We start from the raw sequence: 24,341 nt of genomic DNA, 5'->3' as shown, positions 1-24,341 counted from the left end.
TGGTGGCTGAGCTTTCTGACTTTATTATTGTGAAACCAGCACCTCCTCCGTTTTAGTTCTATGGCAGGGCAGACACCCAGAGGTTACAGAAACGTTTACTGTCTATATAGAGTCATCATCTTCTCATGAATGGCACCTAAAAACCACATGCCAGGCTCCCTGCTACACAAGTGGACGAGGGAGGGTGTGCCGAATGTTCTGTGGCCACCAATTTGGTATTAATCAGGTTCTGTGTTCACAAAGCCTCCCAATTTCATTTTTGCTATAGTCTGCTTCCGTGCCTGGATTTTCCCCACCGTGAGATGTGCGAACGTCCTGCTATCCAGAGCTTCCGAGCAGCTTGCAAAGCCTGCTAGTAATGAAGAGTGAGGTCTGTCCCCGTCTTTGCTTGCTTCCTGCGTCCAGTTAGCAGCAATTGAATGGTCAGCTGGTGAGTCATTGGACGCTATTTAGTTTGTTCTGTCAGCTGTTTATTAATCTGTATCTTCCTGTTAAGATGCAGGGTGTGCTTTTTAAAGAAGGCTTACACAGCATAAGTATTATTTTGGGACTGGACGTACTAATATATAAAGAGGATCTCTGGGAGTTATTTAGCCCTGTAAGCTCTTTTCTTTCAGCAAAATTTTGTGGGCACTCACTAGGTGCCAGGCACTGGTTCAGGGCACTGGTGGTGCAGCAATGAATGAGATGGTCTCAGCTTCCGGAAGCTTACCAGCCACTCTAGGGAGATGAGCATAAGAAAGTGCTGCATAGCACAGGGAGATCAGCTGGATGCTTTGTAAGGACCTAGAGGGGTGGGATGGGGAGGGTGAGAGGGAGGGAGACGCAAGAGGGAGAGGATATGGGACCATATGTATACGTATAGCTGATTCACTTTGTTGTACAGCAGAAACTAACACACCATTGTAAAGCAATTATACTCAGATAAAGATGAAAAGAAAGAAAGTGTGGTGAGTGCAGTAAATCATGGTAGACAGAAAGAGGGGATGCAGTGGAGATCTGAGAGTTTCTACAACAGGAGGGGATGGTGGGAGGTGAGGAAAAGAGTCGAGAGAAGGTTTTTGTTTTGGACCCTTGGTTAATGGTGTTGCTGTTGAGAAGAATGGAAAAGAAGCAGCAGGTGTGTTAGGTGATGGCTGTGGAGACACGGGCTCATTTTTGGACCTGTTGCAATAGTTTGAGAAAGAGGACTGGGCCGGGAATGCAGATGTGAGATACATGTAACCATTTGGAAGTGTGTTTCTACTCAAAACAGATTGTACTTTATGTTTATGGCACCTGACAAATGACTAGCACTTCAAAAGTATATGGCGTTTAATTTAAAATGTAGTTTTCAGATAAAATGTAAGTGGATTCCAGATCGTGGCGTTTTTCTTCAATGGTGTCATCTTTTATGTCGGGGATTCAGCATATCAGGAGGGGAAGAGGGCAGTACAAACTGAACACAACCTACAAAGTGAACTTCAGGGTGTTAACAATGACATTAATAGTGTTACTTGCCCTTTCAGGATTAGAGATTTAAAAAACACTCTGATGAACTATGGAAAACTGTATATTGAATTTGATCTTGAAATGCTGTAGAATGAAGGTTCTTTCCAACAGTGCCGCACTAGTTCCCGGGAAGTCGGTAAAAATGTGTCCTTTATCATACAAAGAATTTTCAAGAACACCTTTTTGTAAAATCGTCCTTGTCTCCAGGAATCTAGCCTAACCCTAACCTTAACTCTAACCCTAACCTGTCCCCTTAACCCTAACTCTAATCCCAACCCCCAACCTGCGTGTCGCACTGTCGACTTAAAAAAAGGCACAACCTGACAGTTGGCGAGTTAAGTTTTATTTGGGGCAAAATGAGGACTGCAGCCCGGGAGACAGCATTTCTCAGATAGCTCTGAGAAACTGCTCCAAAGAGGTAGGGGAGAAGGTCAGTATATATGTGATCTTGGTGAAGGGGCAATGCATGCAGTCAAGCACAGATTTTTTTGTAGAAGGTTTCTGCTAGTCTCGTGAAGCTTACTGCTAGTCACGAGGAGCAGACATCACCATGAAGGATTTTAGTGTTTTTCTAGATTTGAGGAGATCCAAGAACTGGGCTCATAAAGTCGGCTCCTGAAAATATCTAACTATCTGAAGACCTGTTCTGCCAGTTTTTCCCAGAGCGCAGAGTGCCTCATTTCAGCTCTCCACCCTGAACTCCTTTCAGGGGGTGTTGAAGATCAGCAGCTGCAACAGCACATAGTTTAATCCTTGTAGAGGTGGATGGCAAGTGCTAATGGCGAGTGCCAGTCGTAGTTGACAACACTAACACCAACTCTGGCATGAATCTGCATCTGCAGCTGCACATCTAAACTGACGCCTCATCCAAAGCTGAGCCTTAACTCTGACGGTAGCCTGAACTCTAACCCTAAAGGCAGCACTAACCCTTAACTCTAACGTGAACCCCATTTCTTGTCACTAACCCTAACCTCATCCCTCGAACTGGCTTTTTTAGGGGTAGACCTATTAGGGTAAAATGTTCTTTAGGTCTCTAGAAAACAGGTAATCAAAACTGAGAAATGAATTTCAGATTAAATGAGTAATTTACGAGCAGATCATCAGTGGACCATCTTCAACAGCATTTCATGGTCAGGTAGCCTGATCTTTCTGATAAAGATATCCAAGGTGTGGGTATTGTTCCTGGATGTCTACAGGACATCCTTGCCTCTGTTCTCTGATGTCACTAAAGGTACTCAATAAGGATCATTGTGAAAATTCAGTGATGAAAGTCTCTGAGAGGCAAGATACAAATTGAGAGTACATTTCCATAGACTCACAAAGGCGTATGCTAACCTTGACCCCAGTCTTCTAGGACTCCCCAAAGTGTAAGACTTTCCTACTCCAGAAGACCTACAGAAGGCTGGGCTCTTCCCTTTGTATCTAAATTCCACTGTGACCCGAATCCAGCTAGAACTCATGTGGATTAGACCAGCAGTCTTTAAGACAACGTGCTGTGTTAGGCTCTGAGGGTTATGGAAGTGAGGTAAGGTACTGCCTTGCATTCAGAGACTTCACAGCCAAGTTGAGGGAAAATGATTACCGTACATGAAACAACGAGAGAGTCTGATGGGACAGGACGTAATTCAGTGCTACAGTGTGTGGTGCAGACCTGGATGCTGAAATGGCCCAATGCATGGATGGTATTGCCTCTCATTTGCCTAGCACTTTGCTGCTACCAGACCTTTGTGATGCACATTCCGTCCTTCCTGGGGTTCTGGGAGGTTGACAAAGAGCAAGTATTAGTATAATCATTTACTTTTGCATATGCAGAAATGACTCAGAAAAGTTAACTGTTTCTCCCCAGATCCCCCAGCCAAAGCAGCAAAGCAGAGATTTGACCTCAAGTCAGCCAACTTCAAATCCAATGGGAAGCTCACTCTATTTCATGGAGTAAATGAGACTTGAGCTGGGCCTTAGGGGCCTGAGTAAAATTTGAAGAGATGAGGGGAAACGAGAGTATTCTGCTTGGGGTAAAGAGTATAAGGAGAAGGCAGGGAGCCAGGAATGGGAGGGTGAGCAGATGAGGGGCGGCGCCAGTGGATGAGGTAAGACTGGAAGGGAAAATGGGGCTTTGAGAGCCAGGCAGGAGTTCATGTTTCATGTAAGGTTTCACTAAGGAGTCAGTGAAGCTTTGAACTGGCTTAGTGGCTTAAAGGAAGACCCATCTGATACTGGTGTGCGGGGAGGTTTAGAACAAGGGGGGTCCAGAGGCAGGAAACCCATTTAGGTGGCTTTGGGGTGTGGCTACAAGGATGGGCCTGGAACCGGGTGGCAAGAGCTGGTATAAAATAAAAATAAATGGGTTTTTAAAAAGGCAGTTCAAAAGGACAGACTCAGTGTTTGACTGAACATGAAAGATGGAGAAAATGAAAAATATCAAAGATTCTGAATTTCAAATAACTAGTTACGTGGCTTCAGGGAAGTGATAGAATCTCTCTGGGCCCCTCAACTGAAGGAAATGCAAGGGCAACCCCTCACCTCACAGGGGACTGAGGCTTGTATGTACATGGAAGAACTGGATTAATTGGTTGTTTTGATGAAGAGGGGCAATTTTATTTATTTAATTTTTTAAAAAATTGCTTTTATTTATTTTTGGCTGCGTTGGGTCTTCGTGGCTGCACGCAGGCTTTCTCTAATTGCGGCAAGCTGGAGCTACTCTTCGTTGCGGTGCGCAGGCTTCTCATTGCGGTGGCTTCTCTTGTTGCGGAGCACGGGCTCTAGGCGCGCGGGCTCAGTAGTTGTGGCACGCGGGCTCAGTAGCTGTGGCTCGCAGGCTCTAGAGTGCAGGCTCAGTAGTTGTGGCGCACGGGCTTAGTCGTTCCATGGCATGTGGGATCTTCCTGGACAAAGGCTCAAATCCGTGTCACCTGCATTGGCAGGTGGATTCTTACCCACTGTGCCACCAAGGAAGTCCCGAGGGGCAACTTTAAAATGTCTAGAGAGACATTCTCAACAACATTATTTAAAATAAGGAAAAATTGGGAAATGTCTAAGTGCCTCCCATGGGGGGAGAAGTAAATACATTATGAGTATTGTATAGAAGTTAAAACCACATTTAAATAACATGGGGACATAAATATTCAAAATATAAAAGTAGGTGGAGAAAAGAGGACATAATACTATCTGAATATTATGAAGAATAAATACATGTAGAAAAAAAGGACTGGGAGAGTGATTGTCTCTGGTTGATGGTAATGTGGCTGATTTGTATTATCAAGTTTTGTACTTTGGATTTTTCTGCAATTTCCAAATTTTGTGCAATGAGCCTTATTACTTTTATAATGAGAAAAAATATTTTGGAAAAAAGAACAAGAAATGAGATCAACTACTACTGAAACTGTGCAACTCAGGTTGGGACTTCAGCCCATGGTCTTTTAATTAAGATCACACACCTGGTCTCAGGACTTAATGAAACTCAGGTTCTAGATGTCTCATTGCAGAAAGAATTCAGTGAGAGACAAAGTGATAGGTAAGAAGTGGATTTATTTAGAGAGAAACACACTCCACAGACAGAGTGTGGGCCATCTCAGAAGGCAAGAGGCCCCAGAATATGAGGTGGTTAGTATTTATGGACTGGGTAATTTCATAAGCTAATGAGTGGGAGAATTATTCCAACTATTTTGGGTAAGAAGTGGAGATTTTCAGGAATTGGGCCACTGCCCACTTTTTGATCTTTCATGGTCGGCCTTGGAAGTGTCATGGCACTGGTGGGTGTGTCACTTAGCTTATGCTAATGTATTACAGTGATGCTAATGTATGAGGCTCAAGGTCCACTGGAAGTCAAATCTTCCACCATCTTGGACCTAGTTGGTTCTAACCAGTTTTTATCATGTCCTATGGCTATGTCATTCTTTTAAAGGTTGTAACCCACCTCCTTCCCTCCTGTTTCACTACTGTTTAAAATCTTTAGATATGTTGTCTCCCTTATAACTGTTTCAAAAGAAAATAGCATATAATAGGTAGAGAGGTGGCATCCTTCTCTATCTGACTTAGAAAATATCAGTGGAGTGGAATAGATCCTGAGACATGGCAGAGAGGGAGAGGTGACCTTCATAGAAAAAAGGGAATAGGGCTGAAGAAGATAAAATACTGCAAAGATAGAGCAGAGATACATGCCTTCACAGAAAGGAAATCAGAGTTCTTCCCTGTAAAGTAGTCTGACCTTTGGAAGCTGTTTACAACTCAGATAAATACAAAAGCAACTTTGGAAGTAGATAAGAATGCAGTTAAGTCACAATTGCAAACAATGCTTCATTGTACAGTATTTCATTAGGTTTGCTAACCTCCAGGAAACCTCTGCCAGGATTCCTCTTGGTTTTCCACCAGGACCACAAAATGTGTTCAGTGAAACTGCATTCAGGCATAAATGAAAACTGACCATCCAGTGACATCGTGAAACATTTATGTGTTGAGAATTTTTTATGAATTTACATGCAACTAAATAAAATACTTCTAGGAAATAAGACCATAAATGTACCCCGAGGAAAGTAATAATTGAAAACCAATAGAATAATTATCTTAAAATCTTGGATCCGTGAAGATTCCTGGCTTTGTGCTTAATAAACAGATCATATGACATGACAGGGCCACTGACTGAAGGCAATATGAGGGGGAAAATGGTCTTTGACGCCAAGTTTTCTGCTAAATGTATGATCTCACATGACCTTGTATTATCGCTTAAATTGAAAACCCCGGGAATTACCTTTAACAGATAAGTTTCTGACAAATGGAGCCTTCCTTTTGGCTTATCTTTTTTTTCGTTTTAATTTATTTATTATTTATTTTATATTTTGGCCTCGCGGCATGCGGGACCTTAGTTCCTGGACCAGGGATCAAACCCGCACCCCCTGAAGTGGAAGTGTGGAGTCTTAACCACTGGACCGCCAGGGAAGCCCCCTTTTGGCTTATCTTTTTTGTTTGTTTTTTGTTTTTTCGGTATGCGGGACTCTCACTGTTGTGGCCTCTCCCAATGCGGAGCACAGGCTCAGCAGCCATGTCCCACGGGTCCAGCCTCTCCGCGGCATGTGGGATCCTCCCGGACCGGGGCACAAACCCGTGTGCCCTGCATCGGCAGGCGGACTCTCAACCACTGCGCCACCAGGGAAGCCCCTTGGCTTATCTTTGACTGTATTTTACATTTACCTGTGTGTTGTTGTTTTCCACCAAGACATGCTACTCAAAGTTCAGAGAACTCTCCTCAAATATTTTTTTCTTCTCCCTACAATTTACATTGGCCCACGTGTCCCCTCACTGTCTGTTCTGGATCTCACTCTATCTTACCACAGGTGAGCGCCCGAGGGTCTGCCTGGTAGAGGGTCAGAGCTCTCTGAATAGCAAGGTCCCCAAGCTCCAGTAAATACTAGATCTGAAAAGGGTCAGGGGGCAGCCCGTCTGGTTTTCTTTAGGATCAGCTTGTTACTAGGTTTTGGGTAGACCCGCATGTGCTAATTTTCTTGGCTATGCTCACATTTGTAAAAATGGCATAAAAGAAAAGAAATGAACATAGCAAGGACTGGAAGAACCTGAGTTTCTCACTACCTCTCACCATCCCCTGGTGTTTGTGCTGCCTGCCTGTATTTTATGTGGCAAGTGGGCAAAACTGCTCCGTGTAGAGATGGAAGATTTTTCCCGGTTGTAAGATATTTTTCAATATAAGTTGTCAAAGTAAATACTGTAATATCTTTTGCTTATGATATTCCTACGGTAGAGAATGCCAGAAACATTAGGAAAACAAAAATTCACATGTCGATACTAATTGTTTAAAAGTTAAACCTCATTAGAGTATGTTTGCATCTTTAAAATGTCTCCGAGGAGGAAGGTAACACGCTGGGAAGGAAGAATGAGGATAAGAACATTATGGAACTTATGGAGTTTATTCGTAAAAATGAAATAATTAGGCCTGATGGCTTTTCAGCTGTAGCCCTCTCATCCCGTATTTCCCTTTGAATGACTGTCACAATAAGCTACCAGTCACCACACCGTGTGTAATCAGTGTGACATCTGGCTCCATAAGAGGCCACTGTTTCTCCAGCGTTAGTTAAACCAGTGCACTTCCTGTTGCTGGATTAACTGTCAGAGCCACAGGGTCTGATTTCCCTCCTGCTGATTTAAAGTCCCTGTCCCGTTCTCTGTCGGCACTTGGATATCATTCCCGCTTTGAAAAAACTTACTCCGTTGACAAATATATACAAAGCAGAGAGCTAACGGGGTGACTAATCTATTTGAAGAGCCTTCTACATCCTTTTGCGATCGATGATTCCTACTTGGCTTGACACATGTACATTTGACACCTTTTCCTTGACAAGTAAACCAAGATTGTGCAGTTTTTGTCGTGGCCTACGGTGTAGAAGAGAATGAGGAAGAAAATAATTTGAAGATTTGCAGAGAGAAGGGATTGGATTTCACCCTGTCGTGGAGTCAGTCCATTGGGATAAACCAAGTCACTAATACCAGGCAGCGGAAGTGACCGAATTTTATATTTTGTGTCAGACACAACCTCAAAACAAAGAGGAACCTCTCCAAGGACCTGGCCAGATGCAAGCCTGGTAAGTCGCTGCTTAAGATTGAAACTGTCGTGTGAAGCAAAACACCAGCAAGAATATGTTTTAGGAAGAAATGTTTGGGTCTTTGAAAAGTTTTATACTTTCTATAACTGTGACTGTGTTAAAATAAGAATTCTGACATGGTGGGAGATGTGATTTGGGGTATTTTGCTGGGCTGCTTTGGGATATGTTTTCCTTTGGAGGAAGAAGAGTCAGAAAAATATTCTTGGTTTTACCATCTAAAGCTATTCTAGCATAAAGTCAAATTGCCAGAGACTTGGTGTTTGAGGATCTAGGCAGGCTGATGACCTTGAATTATGCTTTTCTTCAATATATTCTGAAATGTCAACTGGTTGGATGTGTAGAGTTCTTGCTGAACATTCACTGATGGAAGATTTTATTGGAAAACTCAAGTCTATTCTGATTTAAAGAGCTATAGTTCCATAAAAAAACCGAAAACCAAAAAACAAAACTTTGCTTTTTGCCCTTTATTTAATATTATCTTTAGTGTTAAAGAGACAAAACCATAACCAAAGCAGTTGATGGCAAATACATTATGAAGAAAACCTGTAAACAGTAAAAATGTTAGAATAAGATCGTGTATTTCCAAAGAAAAGCTGAAGATTTAAACTTCAGAAAAACAGAGGTAGAAAAGGTAACTTTTTAGTTCTGCTTATCCATAAAAATTGCCGCTATTTTTGCAATCACACCTACTAAGATGGCCTTTATATGGTGCTTTTGCCCTCATCAAGCGAGTGGGGAAATACCTAAATGTGAAATCACTGCAGTTTATTAAATGTCAAAGAGGAACTTGTTAACCAGACATATCAGATAACCAGCTGCTGTGCAGAGCAGTTGCCAACCACGGGAAATGTCAGCGCTCCCTTTAGAGAAAGACAGCCGATGACTACACAGAATGCATAGTTTATAAATAATTAGAAAAAAAAGATTAGAAGGTGTGCCACTCGTGTTAACCTATATGTTCCTCAGAAGAATAAATATTAGAATGTGTCATTAATAACAATGATTAAATATGATTGTGTTAGAAAATGAGAATGTAGACTACATTTCTGCCTAATTCCAGAATCTCAATTAGATACACGGGCGGGATACGAGCAGAGGACTGAGATTTCAAGGACAAGTGTTGGGGGCGGGGAGGCTGTCCAGGGAGCGGTCGAGGCGCCTTTGTGGATATGAACTGAAAAGACAAGTTTCCCAGGAAGGAGTCTTTGTCAGGAGATGGGATTTTTCCACTTTCTGTCCCGGGAATTTCTCTTCCCTGAAATGAGGGCAGATGGACCCTTCCATCTCCTTTCTGGATGCTCTCTCTCTCTCTGTCTTTGAAAAGGAGGAAATAAAATTCCCAGGAAGGGATCCTGGCCAAGTTAAGAAACCCTAAGGGGATCTATGGGATTCTAAGAGGTGGACCTAAGGAGGCCTATGACCCCCTGCAACTTGTGCAGAATTGCTGGTTGAAGAACCACTCCTTCGCATGAGTAGCCTGTTTGAGGGGAAGGACTCACACAGGTGGAAGAGAGACGTGTCTTTGAACTACGCTGCCTTGGAAGCTGGACTTCTACTGCCCCGGCATCTCAGGATATTTAGGAGAAGAGCAGGCCTGGTCCAAGACCCTTGTGCTTTGTGTGCAGTGCTTGTGTAGGAGAGAGAGCAGAAAATGTTTCTTGCCCTGTGTGAACAAGCACGGGTCATCCAGAGAAATCTGAGAACTCTGTAACTGGGTTAGTCTTGCCCAAGCGGTGCTAGAGAGGGTCCTGACCATGGAAGGAGCCAAGGCTTACTGAGGCGTCTCTGACCTCCATCCAGGAGGGGTGAGCGGGAGACTCACGTGGAGAAGCAGAACACTGAGCGTTAAGGACGAGAGGCGCGCGGCTCTGAGGATCAGGGCGAGGACAGAAGTAAAGTTGGTGACGAGTCCAGGGCTGGTGGAAAGGGGGGAATCGTGGGAAATGACTCTGACCTGGTTCTGCACACAGAGCCTGTGCACTGAGGCTGGGTGAGCGGGGCAGGGCCACGGGGGCCTAAAGGCGCTGCAGCACTGGGGCAAACTGGATACAGTCTCGTATTACGGACTAAAAGTTACCCTAAGAAATCTTCTATTCCATTTCCTCATTTCACTCACATGGAAAGTGAAGCCCAGAGATGAATCCACGATTCCATAACTAATCATGGCAGAGCCTGGCCAGAACCTGCCCATTGAGTGGTCAGCTGTGCCTTGAGGCTGTCAGGACTAATCTCATTGCTCCTTTTCCCTCGTTTATGTCTGTCACTGCGAGGAGCCCAGCCCACAGGGCCCTGGTCCCCTCCTGGACTCTATTTACCGTGTGGTTCTGCAGAGCCCCTCGTCCCCTGTCTCTCAGTCCCCCCCAATGCCTGGAACCCTCCACAATGCCTCTGCAACTCGCTGCAAGCCGTCAGCTTATTTCTCCGTATCCCTCAGCTTTCCTTTCTGGATGGTCCCCTCACTGTCTAACTGAACCCAAGTCTCCCCGGAGGGCCCTGCAGCTCCTCAGGTAGCAGGGGGTCGATGTCCTCTCCACCCCCCATTGCTCCTTCCACGCCCTTTCCCCCTGTCCTGACATCTCCCAGCCTTAAACCCCATCTCATCAGACTCTGCCACCCACTTCCTCTCATTGTCAGAGTCATCAGCTGGGGTCAAGTGTACCGTAAAGCCTAAAACTTCAAATGCCGCCTTGACACCTTGGAGCCTCACAGGCCCCAAAGGCCTGATCCTGAGTTGCCCCGCTTTTGCCAGATATGCCTCCCACCCCAGCGGGAAAGGCTTCCTGTCAGTTGGGTCAGCTGCGCCCCACGTGGTCCTCAAGCTAACAAGTTCACTTCCCTGAAAAACTACCCAAACAAGCCAATCAGCCCCTCCCACGGGGCGCAGGGGCACCACGACCTCTTGTTACTACAAAGCCTGCCCCCAGGCTTCGCCGGTTCACTGTAATCTTGAGGGCAGCCCCCATGAGACCCTGCATGGCACGCGGTGCCCTCCTCCCCCAGCTGTGAGTGTGTGTGGCCGGTGAACCACTGCCCTCTCCTCTGTCCCGTGTTGAGCATCCTGTGTCCCATGCTATTCAGACAGGGACCCCTCCCTCACCCATGAGTGGCAGGAAGGGGATCACAACAGTCACGTCCCCTCATTTCTGGATCATTTTAGTTCCCGAATCACTATCACTCTTTTCGACACTTTTCTCATATTAACTCTTGTTGATTTCAGCGTACACATCTGTGAACCTTGCAGTGCCCTGGTCTTCAGGTCCTTTCAGTCTTGTTCCCTATAATCTTGTCCTCCACCCTCTGTCAGCCACTCACTTCCACGTCCTTACCTCCTGGGACCTTCATCTCACGCCTCCCACTTCCTGCCTCCAGCCCCTGTCTTTTCAGTTACTCATACAGCACCTTGAGCCCAACAATCCTCTGACCCCAATGGGACCTTCACTCCATCAACTCTGTCACCTATTCCCTGTCCCTCACCCCCTTTCTTCCCTCTTTGCCCAGTTAAATGGCCAATGGTTACAATCAGTCTCTTGTGCACGCCCTCATCCCCCCTTGTTTTTGTCTTTTGCATCCTTCTCATTCAACAAACCTGCCTGACCCTGCCCTCGTCCTCTCTGTATTGTGTCTGCGCAGCTGAGAGCGGCTCACGCACACGCACGCTACACGTGACATCCACGACCACCGTCCCCAAGTGGGCCCTGATGCTGCCTTGAGAACATCCTATATTTCCCTGTCCGTGTGCTCTCCTGCTCGCCTAGAGAAATATTTCACGCCTTTTCCTCTCCTAAAACCCCCAACACCTTTTCCCTGTGTTCTGTCTCAGCTGATGGCTTTGTCTTCTACTCACTGAGAAAACCGAGGTCATTGGAAGAGAGCTTCCAAACTCCTAAAACACGTCCAATCAGGAAGCATGTGACCCCATGTTCCCGCCCCTTCACGGGGCATCCAGGCTCCTGCGGCCAGGGCCCCTTCCCTGTGAACTAGACCCTATCAGCATCACTTCTCAAGGACACTCCTCCAGCAATCGGGCCATTCTCACCAGAAAGCAAATAGGTTTTGTTTGTCCCAACTTTAAAAAAACAGCAACTTTTTATTGACGTCATTTTTTCCTCATTATTTCTCTGCTCTCCTTCAAAAAGAAATGTCTCAAGAGTGTTCTCCAATTTTTCTCACCCTATTTCCTCTTGAACCTGCTGTAATCAGATTTTACTCACTCCACTTCAGCAAATCCCTCTGGAAAATGTCAATAATAATAACTTCAAGCAGAGCGGTCACCTCTCAGTCCTCATCTTACCTGACACGGTCGATCTCGGTCTCCTCCTGACATTCTTTCTTCCTTCACCTTGAACTGCGTGTGCCCTTCTGCTTTTCCTTCTGTCTCACTGGTAGCTCTCAGTCTCCTTGGCTGTTTCCCCTCCGACGTTTTTACCGTGGAGCTCCCAGGGTCCTGGGCCTTGGACTCGTCTCCTATTGGAATGCTCTCTCTTTGGGTGATCCAATCCAGTCTCAGGGCTTCAAATACCAGTCATATGACGACCACTCCCAGATTTACACATCCAGCTGGGACCTTGACCTTGAGACTCACGGCCAACACCTACTCAGCATCTCACTTGGATGCTGTAGCAGAGTCTACCAGAAGGGCAGGACCTCTATGAGTGATAGGAAATGGGGGGGAGGATTCACTGCAGGGATTAGAATTTCTGCAGTTGTGGAGCTGCCGAAGGGTCTGTGAAGAGCTGTTGACTCTGCCTCTGGGGGCCTGCAGGTGCCGTAGGTCAGCTGTACCTGCAGTTGGGAGGAAAAGCTGGACGTGAAGTGGGAGGGAGCCAGACGACTGGGGCCACATCTGCCTCTCACTGCCTATGACCTGGACCACACGCCGGCCTGCACCCCGGCCCCGGGGTCAGCAGAGCCGGGGAGGGGTGGGGCTAGGGAGGCTGCAGGATCTGCTCCCCTCCCTGGCAGCGCGGTGGCCACAGTGCAGGCAGGTCCTGGCCTGACCTCAGACGCTGCCTCATCTGCACCTTCCAAACCCAGCGCAGATTTACCTGCGGCCCGACCGGGAGCCACGGGAGGGAATGGGCTCTGTCTTAGCTCAGCTGATGCAGCTCAAAGTCCTCATCGTGTCTAATAGATTCTCACACGACATGTTCCAAACTCTCCCCTTAAATCTTCCCCATCTACCATCTTTCTCCATCCTTCCGAGAATCTGAGTCATTCTTGATTCTTCTTTTTTTCTCACCCCCGCCCCCACCCATATTCCATTTTCCAGGAAGTCTAGTCAGCTGTGTCTTCAAAAAACCCAGAATCTGACTACTGGGTCCAAGCGCCATAATTTCCCACCTGGACCATTGCAGGGACTGCTCTCTACTCCCTCACAAGGCCCCTCCCCGTATACTTTCCACCTGGCAGGCCGGGTGGCCCCTTTGAAGCAAAAGTCAGATCACACTGTGCTGCCGCACAAACCCTCCAAGGGCTCCCTGTCTCACTTGGAGTGAAGACCAAAGTCCTGCCCGCGAGCCGCCTCCAAGTGCCTACATCGTCGGTGCTCCCGGCCGGCGTCGCTCCTGGGCTCCTGCCGCACTGGCTCCCGGGCTGCGCTCCTTCCCGCTCTCCCAGCGCTCCAGGCACGCTCTGGCCCGGGGCTTTCACGCTGGCCTCGGCCTCGCCTGCCCGGGACCTGATGCTCCCCTCCCTCCCCTCCTTCAACTCTTCACGCCCCTGCGATGCCCACCCCGACCAGCCTGTTTTCAATTGCAGTCTCCTGTCCCGGTCACCCCTGGCGAGCTCTATTTGCTAAGTAGCTCTATTTTTTAGGAGCAATTATTACATTCTAAGACAGGCTCTGTGCATTATTACGATGATTGTCTGCCTCCACTAAGTAGAATGTAACCGACCCAGGGCAGGGGTTTTGACTGTTTTGTTTACTGATGTACCCCAGGGGCTTCGTCGATGTTTGTTGTATGAACTGAACGTTCTTAGTGTTTGCTTCCCCCTAATTGGAGGAGATGGATCTTGAGAGTCACCTTGTGCATTTCTCCATCTTTAGGAGGTATTCTTTCACATCATTCCAAGGAATTTCCGCGGGAAAGAGAACCCTCCCCATTGTTTTAGGTCTTCGATTATAAACATCTTTTCTTTTTACCTAACTAGATCTTAACTATGAGAGTTGTCATCTCTTTAACTCACCCTGGGAGCATGTGATTAAGTATTAGAGACATACAGAGACGTAGTGGGACACACGCCTCAGCCTTCTTCTAAGGGCTGAGTTCTGGGTTCCTTTAACCTAAGCCCTTGAGAGAGGTTTCAACGTTGGGAAAAGAGGTCACTTGCTCGGGAACTTGACGCAGTTCGCTGTCTGCAACAGAGAGGTCTGAAGGAAGAGAAACCACCCTCTGATGTGAGAGGAGGTTCCTAGAAAGTGAGGTAGGTGCCTTGGTGCCAGTTATGAATCTCTGAGACGGTGTTCTCTGGCAGCGGACACAGAACAAGGAAAGGTTTAATCACGGAGGGTCTGCAGCTTGAAATGAAATGTTATTGAGCCTTTTTAAATGTCATATGCCTGTCCCTTGGGGCGCTGCATCACACTGTACTCCAGTGACACCTTTATGGGACTGTCCTCTAACCAGTCCGAGTGCCACTCCAGAGCTGGGGCGATGTTTTTCCTCTCACCTCCCAGAGCTGGCAGGTGCCGGGACCAGGAAGCAGCTCGCTGAGGGCCTGTTGGGTGGACAGAGAATGAACGAGACATCTCCTGGATCAGCATCAGGAAAGAACAGGGAAAGGGAAGTGGGGGAGAGCAGGTGGCCCTCTGAGAGCCCCTGTGGGATTTGTGTAACGTAATGTAACTCATGCATTCCTGGCATGTGCTAAATGGTAGCTATTTGTATTTCATTTAATTTTACTAACTTCATGAGGTGGATGTTATGGCCCCTTTTTGACATGTAAAGAAACATTGGATCCGAGGACAGGTGTGCACTTTAGCGCCACTTAACTAGCGCGGGTGGAGCCAGAATTCAGTCCCAGGCCACGCACCTTCCCTGATCCTATCTCTCCACGTGGTCCCCAGAAAGGACGCCTGGAAGCACAAGGCAGTCGTATGTATGTGTGTAAAACACACACTGTGCACGTAGGCGGGCAATGTTCACCACAGACATGAATAGGAAACTGGGGAGAACTTACCTTCTTTTAATCACCAACTTCCACCTGGTCCCTGGACCCCCATGCACTGTCTTGTGGTTCCAGATGTCCTCACCCTGGGATGGAATGCAGTCGTATTCCATCATCTAAACTCTCCGAGCCTCAGTCCTTTCACCTGTAAAACCGAAATAATTATATCCCCCCACCATGGGTTCGTTGTGAAGATTAAGTAAGAATAAAAGGCAACATTATTGAGGGCTCCCTATATACCAGACACTATTCTACGCATAGTGCGTGGATTCGTTTATTTAACCCTCACAACCAGCCTATGTGGTAGCTATAATTATTGTCTTCATGATCATTTAGTGAGTGAGGGGCTGGACATCAGAGATTAAGTGACTGGTTCAAGGCTACCCAGCCAATGGCAAAGATTCAGACCTGGGCTGCCTGACTCCATGGGTCCCTGTGCCATTTCACCTCTGTTGTCTTAATTTTTTAAAAAAACAACAAAAAAACCCAGAACCTCTAAAATAAGATAATAATAAAAATAATAAAGATCATAATAAAATAGCTACCACTTACTAAATGCCAGTTGTACAAAGCTCCATGCTTGCTACCCTCCCCTGGTCTCACTGTGGGCCCCCAGCCCCTCACAGAGTTATTGGGGGTAAATGACATGACAAGTGCCTCACATAATAGGACATTAATAAATATTTGGTCTGGTTTTCACCCAGAGACAACCAAAATTAATACCTTTATATAGAAACTTCTAGATATTTTTCTATACCTATTTACAAGTAAATAAATGTGGATTGTATCACACAACCTTTTTTTTTTTACTTTCCCAAATATCATGAACATTTTTCCATGTCAATACATATCCATCAACAACATGCTTTCTCAATGAGTTTGAGAATGAGCCCTCAAGTTGGAAAATACTGGCTCTTAGGGGTGAAAAAAATCTTAGATATTACAATGTTTTGTGACCCTTCAAAGGACCACAGTACATAAACAGATGTACGTCATGGTATTAAAATTTCATGGGGGCTGGGCCTTCCCTGGTGGTCCAGTGGTTAGAACTCCAAGCTTCCACTGCAGGGGTCAGGGGTTCGATCCCTGGTCAGGGAACTAAGATCTCCACAAGCTGCATGGCATGCCCGCCGCACCCCCGCCACCACCCGCCAAAAAAAAAAGAAAAGAAAAAATTTCATGGGGAAAGGAGGTGGGTGAGAAACTATTACGATATTAGGATAAAAAAGTCTAAAAAGGCTCCTTACAGGGACAATATTGGAAAAAGAAACAATGATCTACAACATCATTTTACATAGTGGAATAGTATTCCTTTGTATGAATGTGCCATGTTTATTGAACTGAAATATTGTTCAATCTGTTATTGAAAACTGAGGATGTTTCCAATTTTTAGCACTATAAACAATGCTGCAGTGAGCATCCTTTCAGCTAATATTTTGTACATCTTTTTAATTATTTAAGATCAATTGCTAGAAGAGGAATTACAGGCCAAAGGATGTCTCAAAACTTCCGATATATGTTCAAGACTCTACTTCAGGCAGTTTTCAGAGAAATTTCCAATTACGTATCACTTATACAGAAACTGGAGGAAGGGGGAAGACATTTCTTCATACAACTAAGGTTAATAAATTCACTATTAGTGTGAGTCCATGCTTTAAAAAGTCACTACAAGTAAATGTTTCTCAAGATGTCTTTCGTCCAGAATGTTCTGAAATATATTTTTGCAGCAAATATAAAGGCAGAGTCGTGCACTTCCGATCCCTGATCTCATCTTGCTGTCCTGCTGGGGCCCCACCGGACACCCAGAGAAACTGGTGTGACCCACCCAGGAAGGGGGGGTGAGGCGCATGTAAGCGCTCGTGGTCCAGCTCCAAGCTCATGTGTGTTGTTGCTCTCTGAGTGTGTGGGTTCCTACAACTGAGGCCTTTTGTTGGGGATGAGGGAGCGTCCATGCTTTTTAAAAGAATCCGCTCTGGGTACTTCCCACTGAATTCTGGTGAAGAGGATCTTGACTCGCCTGGCTGGTCGTTTTCAACCTCTTTTAATCCTTGGCCCCTTGATGGAGGTCCTCCTCCAGTTTGGTTCTGCTGAGGTGCCATAGGCCTGCCCCTGGAAGAAGGCCTTGGGCAAGCATCCCTTTTGTCCATGACACTGTCCACTACCATCTCCGGGCATCCTGACCTGCGGGAGGAAGGTGCACCTGTGCCCGCAGGCGGGGGGAGGCGCAGCGCTGCAGGCATCTCTTCTGCTCAGGCCGACCCAGCGACACCATCTTGGCACCTTTGCGCTGGCGCCAAGCTCTCCACGTGGTTCTGCTGGAGCCCCTCTCCCACTTGGCTTGTGGTCGGGCTGAAGCATCCTCTCCCCTTCCCCACGGCAGGTGAGGGCAGTGGAGGGGAAGCCCCCCCCGCCACACCTCCATCCAATCTTCTTCACGTTCAGTCTCGTTACAGCTCGCCTTGGGGGCGGGCGAAGCTTTATAAAAGCGGTCTTCAGCTCTTGTGCATCTTGTCTAGGTATGAAATTTGGCAGTCCCTAGAACCTATGATTTCTCAGTCTTAACTAAAGCAAGTCAAGTCGCATCCTAATTTTCTGTTAAAACTAAAAATAAAACCGACACCCATTAAATATGATGAAATGTGCTGAGACTCCAAAAGCTTTCAGAAGAAAAACACATTAACCATCTAGAAGATTAAACACTTTTTTTGAATAATTGAATTACAGCAGCAGTGACATCTAATGCCTCAGTAATTTAATGCCATTTCTATGCTCACAAGGCAGCTCAGATATATATCTCCTCTGTATCAAAAGTATATAACCCAAAATTTTTATTGTTGCTTACTACTTCAGTCAAGGTAAGAGTTGGTGCTATTTTAAATATGTTAGAATAAAAGTATTGGAAAATATACCCAGTGACTGTGTTTTGGCTCTTGGCAAATCAAATGATAGAGATTAGGGCTTTCAAAGCTTCTGTCAAGTACCAACATTTTAAAGATAAATTTGGCTAGTTATGCTTAAAATCAATATTTTTTGATCCACAGAATAATTTCTATCCACTGACTTCTTTAATATTTCCATTCAGAGCAAAGCTTACAATAACTGATGAATCTCTGAGAACAGTAGTTCTAATTTTGTTCCTAGAGTATGTTCGCTTTTAATAATGTTGTTCTTATTATTGGTTATACTAATGTGTACTGACTAGATTTTTTTAAAACCTAGCTTCATTGTATGGGAACAATTGAAATCTCATATCAAGTAAATAAATGTTGACTAGAAAATTCAGGCATTAAGTCCCATCGTTGTAAATTGGAGCATAAGGCAGTCAGATAACTTTAAATTACAGATGATGTGTATTAAAGTAACCAACATCTCTTGTGCTCCAGAATGAATTTCTAAAATTTGAGCTGTTTTTCAGCCACTATTCCTGAGGGTGTTTTGTTCTGTTTTAGTTTAGTTTAAATTTAGTAGAGAATTAGATTTTTTCTTACTTTGCGAGCAGGGATCAAAATCTGTTTCAGCTATCTAGTGCCCAAAACTTCGTGTCTGAAAACAAGGACTCTTGTGTAGTGTTTCTCGTGGATTTTGTGGATCAGGAATTTGGGTTGGCTCAGCTGAGTAGCTCTGGTTGATAGTGTCTGGTGTGGTCAGTCTGAGGGTGTCAGCAGTGGGATTAGCAGTGTGTGGAGCACCTGGGGACTGGCCAGGTGTTTCTCTCTTCACACGGTCTCTGCTTTTGACTAAAGAAGTTTGTGCTTCCTCATAGCATGGCAGCCTCAGACTTCTTACATGAGGTGCAGGGCTCCAAAAGCTAGTGTCCTGAGAGAGAGAGACAGGAGGAAATTATATTGCCTATAATGACTTTGCCTTGGAAGTCATCCTATGTCACTTCGTCCATAGTCTATTCATTGAGACAGTCATCAAGTCCCACCCAAGATCAAGTGGAGGAGACATAGACGCCATCTCTTGATGGGAGAGCTGAAAAGTTCTGAAAGAGCATGTGGGGGTCAGGAGTGTTGTCATGGCCATTTTTGAAAAATACAATATGCTACAGTTTGTCCTCTACTGTCATCTGCATCCCTTCCATGTGCAAAATGCATTCATCCCCTCTCAGAAGACCTCCAGATCTTGCATATTAATGTACCAGGCTCAGGCTTGAGGTTCAGGATCAAGTTATTTAAATCAAGCTTATGTACAGCTGAGGCTTCTCAAGTGCATTTCTTCACATACAGCTCGTTGTGTAATATTCCTCTCAATCTGAAGTCTTGCAAGCTAGAGAGAACTTACCTGCCCTCTGCATGTGCAGCCTACAATAGTGAGACAGCATAGGATAACCTCTATAGATGCTCCCACGCAAAAGGCAGTAACAGGAGAAACACAGCAATTCTAAAATCCAGTCCCGCACGTGCTGCCAGGTTCTTGGTTAGGGGTCAGGCCTATGACTCCAGGAACAATTCCTGACAGCTCTTGACTCTGCCCTCCAGGCTCTTCATTCCTCCCTGGGAGTAAAATGTAGCCCATGTTTGCAGCTGAGTGGTTTTCCCATGCTGCTTTTTGTGTACAGAAGTTTGTGGGTCTGAAGGGGTCGCTCTATTTTATAACATTTCTATGCTTTTCTGTCCCAGTTGATGCTATTTTCTGCTACCACAATTCTAAAAGCTTTGTGGGTTTCCTATAAATCATACTGAAGTCTATTCGGTAGGAAAATGGCAAAATATTGAAACAGAAAATTCCACAGAAAAACATACAAATGGCCTTTAAATATATGAAAGGAAGCTTACCCTTGCTCAAAGTAAGAAATGCAAATTACAACTCGCTAAGTCAGCACGAGGGGGCTTCTGCAGTGCTAGTAATTTTTCTGTTTCTTCATTGGTGTGCTGATTACAAGGATGTGCTCAATCTGTGAAAATTTACCATCTCTGCACTTCTGACAGGTACACCTTCTGTATGTACATTGTACGTAAATAAGTTAACAAGCAAACTGCCCTGAGATACCACATCTCACTTACCAGGCAGGCAAACATCCCAAAGTTAGACAACACATCCTGTAGAGAAGGTGGTGGGAAACCAGCCCACTCATCCAGTGCTGGTGGGTGTGCCAGCTGCTGGCACCCCTGGGGGCCATTTCGCAATATCTAGCAAAGTTATGTGTGCACTCATCCTTTGGCTTTGCAGCGCCATCTCTAGGAGTCTGTGTCAGAGACATGCAGGCAAAGTTATGACATGACAACATGCACATGGCTGCTTATTGATGCGCTATTCGAAATGGCAAGAGATTGTCAGAAACCCAAATGTCTGTCAGTAGGCGTTGGTTGCTGTTACTTTCACACAAAGGGTCACTCTGCAGCTGTAAAAGGAATGCGAATGGTCTGTACACCCACCCTGGAGGGAGCTCCCCGTGTGGTACCAAAAACCCTGAGCTATGGAACAGTGTTAAAGAGGGACAGAGTGAAACAGCATATGAGTTCACCCATAGTTTCAAAAAGAAACAAGTGAAGAATAAACAAAGCTCATAAAAAATGTTTACCTTTGGGGAGGGGGGAATTAGGGTGGAGGGAACCAAGACGAACCTTTACTTCAGAAACATGAAAATGTTTTACATAATTTTAAGAAATTGAAAAGCACCTTTAAAACAATACAAAAGGAAGCAAATGAACCTAGTGATTGTATATCAAGTGCATGAAGGTTAGACTGAGAGTGAATATAGTGATCATAAAGTGTGCCATCCTAGTTGGGACACTTTTGAGAGTGAAAAGGGGTAGTTTTAATAATTATTCCCAGACAACGGGTATAAACCGGACTGACCTGGGCCAATCGGGACCGGTGACTACCCCAGGTTGGATGTTATTAAGGAATTACTCCTTTCTATTTGATGCAATAATATCACTTATAGATGCCTATTGAAGTGTTTACAGGTCACATGACCTCATGTGTGGGATTTGCTGGCATACATTGCTTCTCAGAGTGTGCGTGCATCAGGATTACCCGGAGAACCTGGGAAAACATAGAATACTGAGTCTCCCCACAGAGATTCTGATCCAGTGGGTCTGCAGTGCAACTAAGAATTTGCATTTCCAAAAAGTGCCTAAATATGCTGGCTTTGCTGGGTTTTAGATAGTTTTGAGAAACTATGTATCTGCACACACAAACACATCAGCTCTTCCTCTCTGCCCGTGTGTGTGTGTGTGTGTGTGTGTGTGGGTGTGTGTGTGTGTGTGTGTGTTAGTAGGGGAAGGCTGCAGTGAGATTGGCAATGTGTTGATCATTATTGAAGTTGGGCCATGAGTCCATGAAGGTATTTTCCTATTCTCTCCACCTTTGTGTATGCTTGAGAATTTCCTTACTAATAAGTTTATATATGTTTTTCAATTCAGGAGGTTGAGGTCCAACTCAAATGGAACCTCCTGTCTTGCCTTGATTCCTTTAATTGGATCACACTGATTTTTCTTTATTATTATAAGAATCATATTTATACTTCTGCCAAAGTAAAAGCCAATAAAAATGAAACATAAAAAATTCACCCTAAATGCTCTTATCTGTGATCCACATTTTATGATTTTACATACAACTGTGACCCGATGCAATAAGAAAAAAACTACAGAATTTAATCAGAAAATGAATTTGAAATACATATAGAAAATCATTTCCTTATTTTTCTTTAATGCAGAAGGAACTCTTTTAATCATTCTCTTGTATCGCTTGTCTCTGTTATAACTTTCCTAAAGTTTTCTCTTCCTATACTTCCTCTTCTCTCCTTTTTCCTTCTCTTTTCTTCACCCCCTTCTGCCTCCTTTGTCTTTTCCTTCCTGCTCTCTGCTTTTCTAAATATATTTTAGATTTTTGGGGTTTTTTTGTTTTTAAGTAAGGTCCTGCATCATTTGGTTTTAGTTTGCAAAGTGATTATGTTATTTTTTATATTTCTCTCAAAAATTGAAATTGCTTTGAATTTATGCGAACTCTTTAATTGGATTCTTTTCCTTTTTTTTTTTTTTTTTTTTTTTTGCCTGCGTGGCACGTGGGATCTCAGTTCCCTGACTGGGTATTGAAGCCAAGTCCCCTGCAGTGTAAGCACAGAGTCTTTTATTTTTTTTTTAATATTTATTTATTTGGCTGCACTGGGTCTTAGGTGCAGCATGCAGGATCTAGTTCCCTGACCAGGGATGGAACCCGGACCCCCTGCACTGGGAGCGTGGAGTCTTAACCACTGGACCGCCAGGGACTTCCCTAGTTGGTTTCTTTTTAAACACCTGAGTATCGTCAGTACACCTCCATAGGAAATAAAATCCCACCACTGCGGTGAGACACCACATCTTCGGGCCTCTATAAGTGGTTTGGTTTCTTCCTAGGTGTGCTCCCGGGGAGCCTGTGGTCTGACTGAAACATGTACTTTTACACTAAACCCCGAGATGCCCACTCATGACGGGCTTCACTGCCCACTCCCTGCATTCTAAAGACTGTGTAATTTAGCACAGTAAGGGGAAATGCTGCAATACTTTATATTCTTTACAAAACTTCATATTTTGTAGCAGTTACGAAAGAACAAACCAGGACTCAGTTTTTCTGGCGCCGTGTGTACTTGAGGTGCGCTCCCGAGTCACGTGACCTCACCGTGTTCTTTTGGCTGAAACATCAGCAGAAGCTGATAATTCAGATACTGAGAAATCTGTTCAGGAGATAGTGGCACACATAAAGTCCCTCTGTAGCTCACAGCCTTGCAGTCTGTTCTATTCCACATAACGTTTGTACGAAGTTTTAACAGGAAATGTTTGGTTAACCACAATCCTGCTCACCTTTAAACAACTAATTTAATATCTTTAAAAATCTGGCTTTGAAATAGCTTCTCGGAAAAAAGAAAAATACTCATAGATTTCTTAGATAGAAAATACAGGCCAACTATCAGAACAGGTGATCACTATTTTCTTAGTCACTCCTGAAATGATGGTAATAGCAGCTAACATTTTTATAGCCCTCGCTCACCTGTAAGCACTTTCCTAAGTGTTTTACATTATATGTAATTAATTTCCATTAATCATACCATTTTCACAGCTATCTTATGAGGCAGGGACTTTAAATAATGATTGGAGGTAAAAATAAATTTGCCTCAATAGATAAATAAATTTAGAGGGAAGTAAATTTGCCTGAATGTACTCATGTGTAAAATAAGTATAATCAACAAATTTGATGGTGGGAAATAACGGAAGGTATAACAAGATGGCTTAAATTATTTTTTCTAAATAAGTATTTTTTAAAACTACTGAATAGCTTGGCTTAAGATACTTCTTGGGTGTGGTTTTATCTTAAAACGTTCAGAAAAAGAGAAAAGGTTTGACCCGTTTGGGAAGTCTCTTAATCACTTCACAATATATGAAATGAAGTGAAATGAAATCATTACGCTGTACACCTTAAATGTATATGGTATGTCAATTACATCTCAATAAAACTGCAAAAGTTAAAAAGTCTCAGCACTAAACGTTGTAAGGTTAAACAAGGAAATTATTCGATGTAACATACAATTTGGAAATGAGAAAGACATTCAAAGGAAGTTAGTAGTGTATGCCATAGTTTTTTTTTCTTTCTCTCTTTCTTTTTTTTTTCTTTTTTCCTGCTAGCCATAAGGAAGTGAACACACAGGAAGAAAAGTAACTTTCTCCTAGAAAAGAAGATTCAGGGAATTTAGATTCCTGGGATAATTAGGAAATAGATAAAGTCCTAGTAATTAGAATAAGGAAGTAATTAAAGGTCTGACAGCTAAAACAATAAGCTTTCTTGTCAAATGAGATTGTTCTGTGTGTATAATTTCTTAGTTAATTTCTGATTTTAAGAAAAGGCTCAGTGAGTCTTACCTTAAAGTCAGAAACGTTAAACTTGAATTTTAGTTCATGTAGTACCAAAATATATCTGGGTGTTTGAGTTTCTTTAAATCTTGCTCTGTATCAGCTTATGTTGGTTATACATGAGTTAGTAAACGTTTTTCCTCTCTTTCTTTCTTTCTTTATTTATTTTTGCGGTACGCGGGCCTCTCACTGTCGTGGCCTCTCCCGTTGCGGAGCACAGGCTCCGGACGCGCAGCCTCAGCAG

At 44.4% G+C, this 24,341-nt stretch overlaps 1 protein-coding gene across 12 annotated transcripts in view; it reads left to right on the top strand.

Annotated features, from left to right (window-relative positions):
- PSD3 (pleckstrin and Sec7 domain containing 3) overlaps nt 1-24,341 on the top strand; it is a 706,021-nt gene that overhangs the window by 2,736 nt on the left and 678,944 nt on the right. For 6 of the 12 annotated variants that reach the window (XM_055081027.1, XM_055081022.1, XM_055081026.1 and 3 more), the window contains exons 2-3: nt 269-430; nt 7,839-8,078. The exons of 2 other annotated variants lie outside the window; for them this stretch is intronic. The gene's annotated coding sequence lies outside the window, so the exon portion shown is untranslated. Of the gene's footprint in view, nt 1-268; nt 431-7,838; nt 8,079-24,341 lie in introns of those variants that run through there. 4 more of the 12 variants (XM_055081023.1, XM_055081030.1, XM_055081034.1 and 1 more) reach the window with 3 other exon arrangements.

Source organism: Physeter macrocephalus, chromosome 20 (genome assembly GCF_002837175.3).
Source record: "Physeter macrocephalus isolate SW-GA chromosome 20, ASM283717v5, whole genome shotgun sequence".
NCBI classification, from domain to species: Eukaryota; Metazoa; Chordata; class Mammalia; order Artiodactyla; family Physeteridae; genus Physeter; species Physeter macrocephalus.
This window is presented reverse-complemented; position numbering and strand designations above follow the sequence as displayed.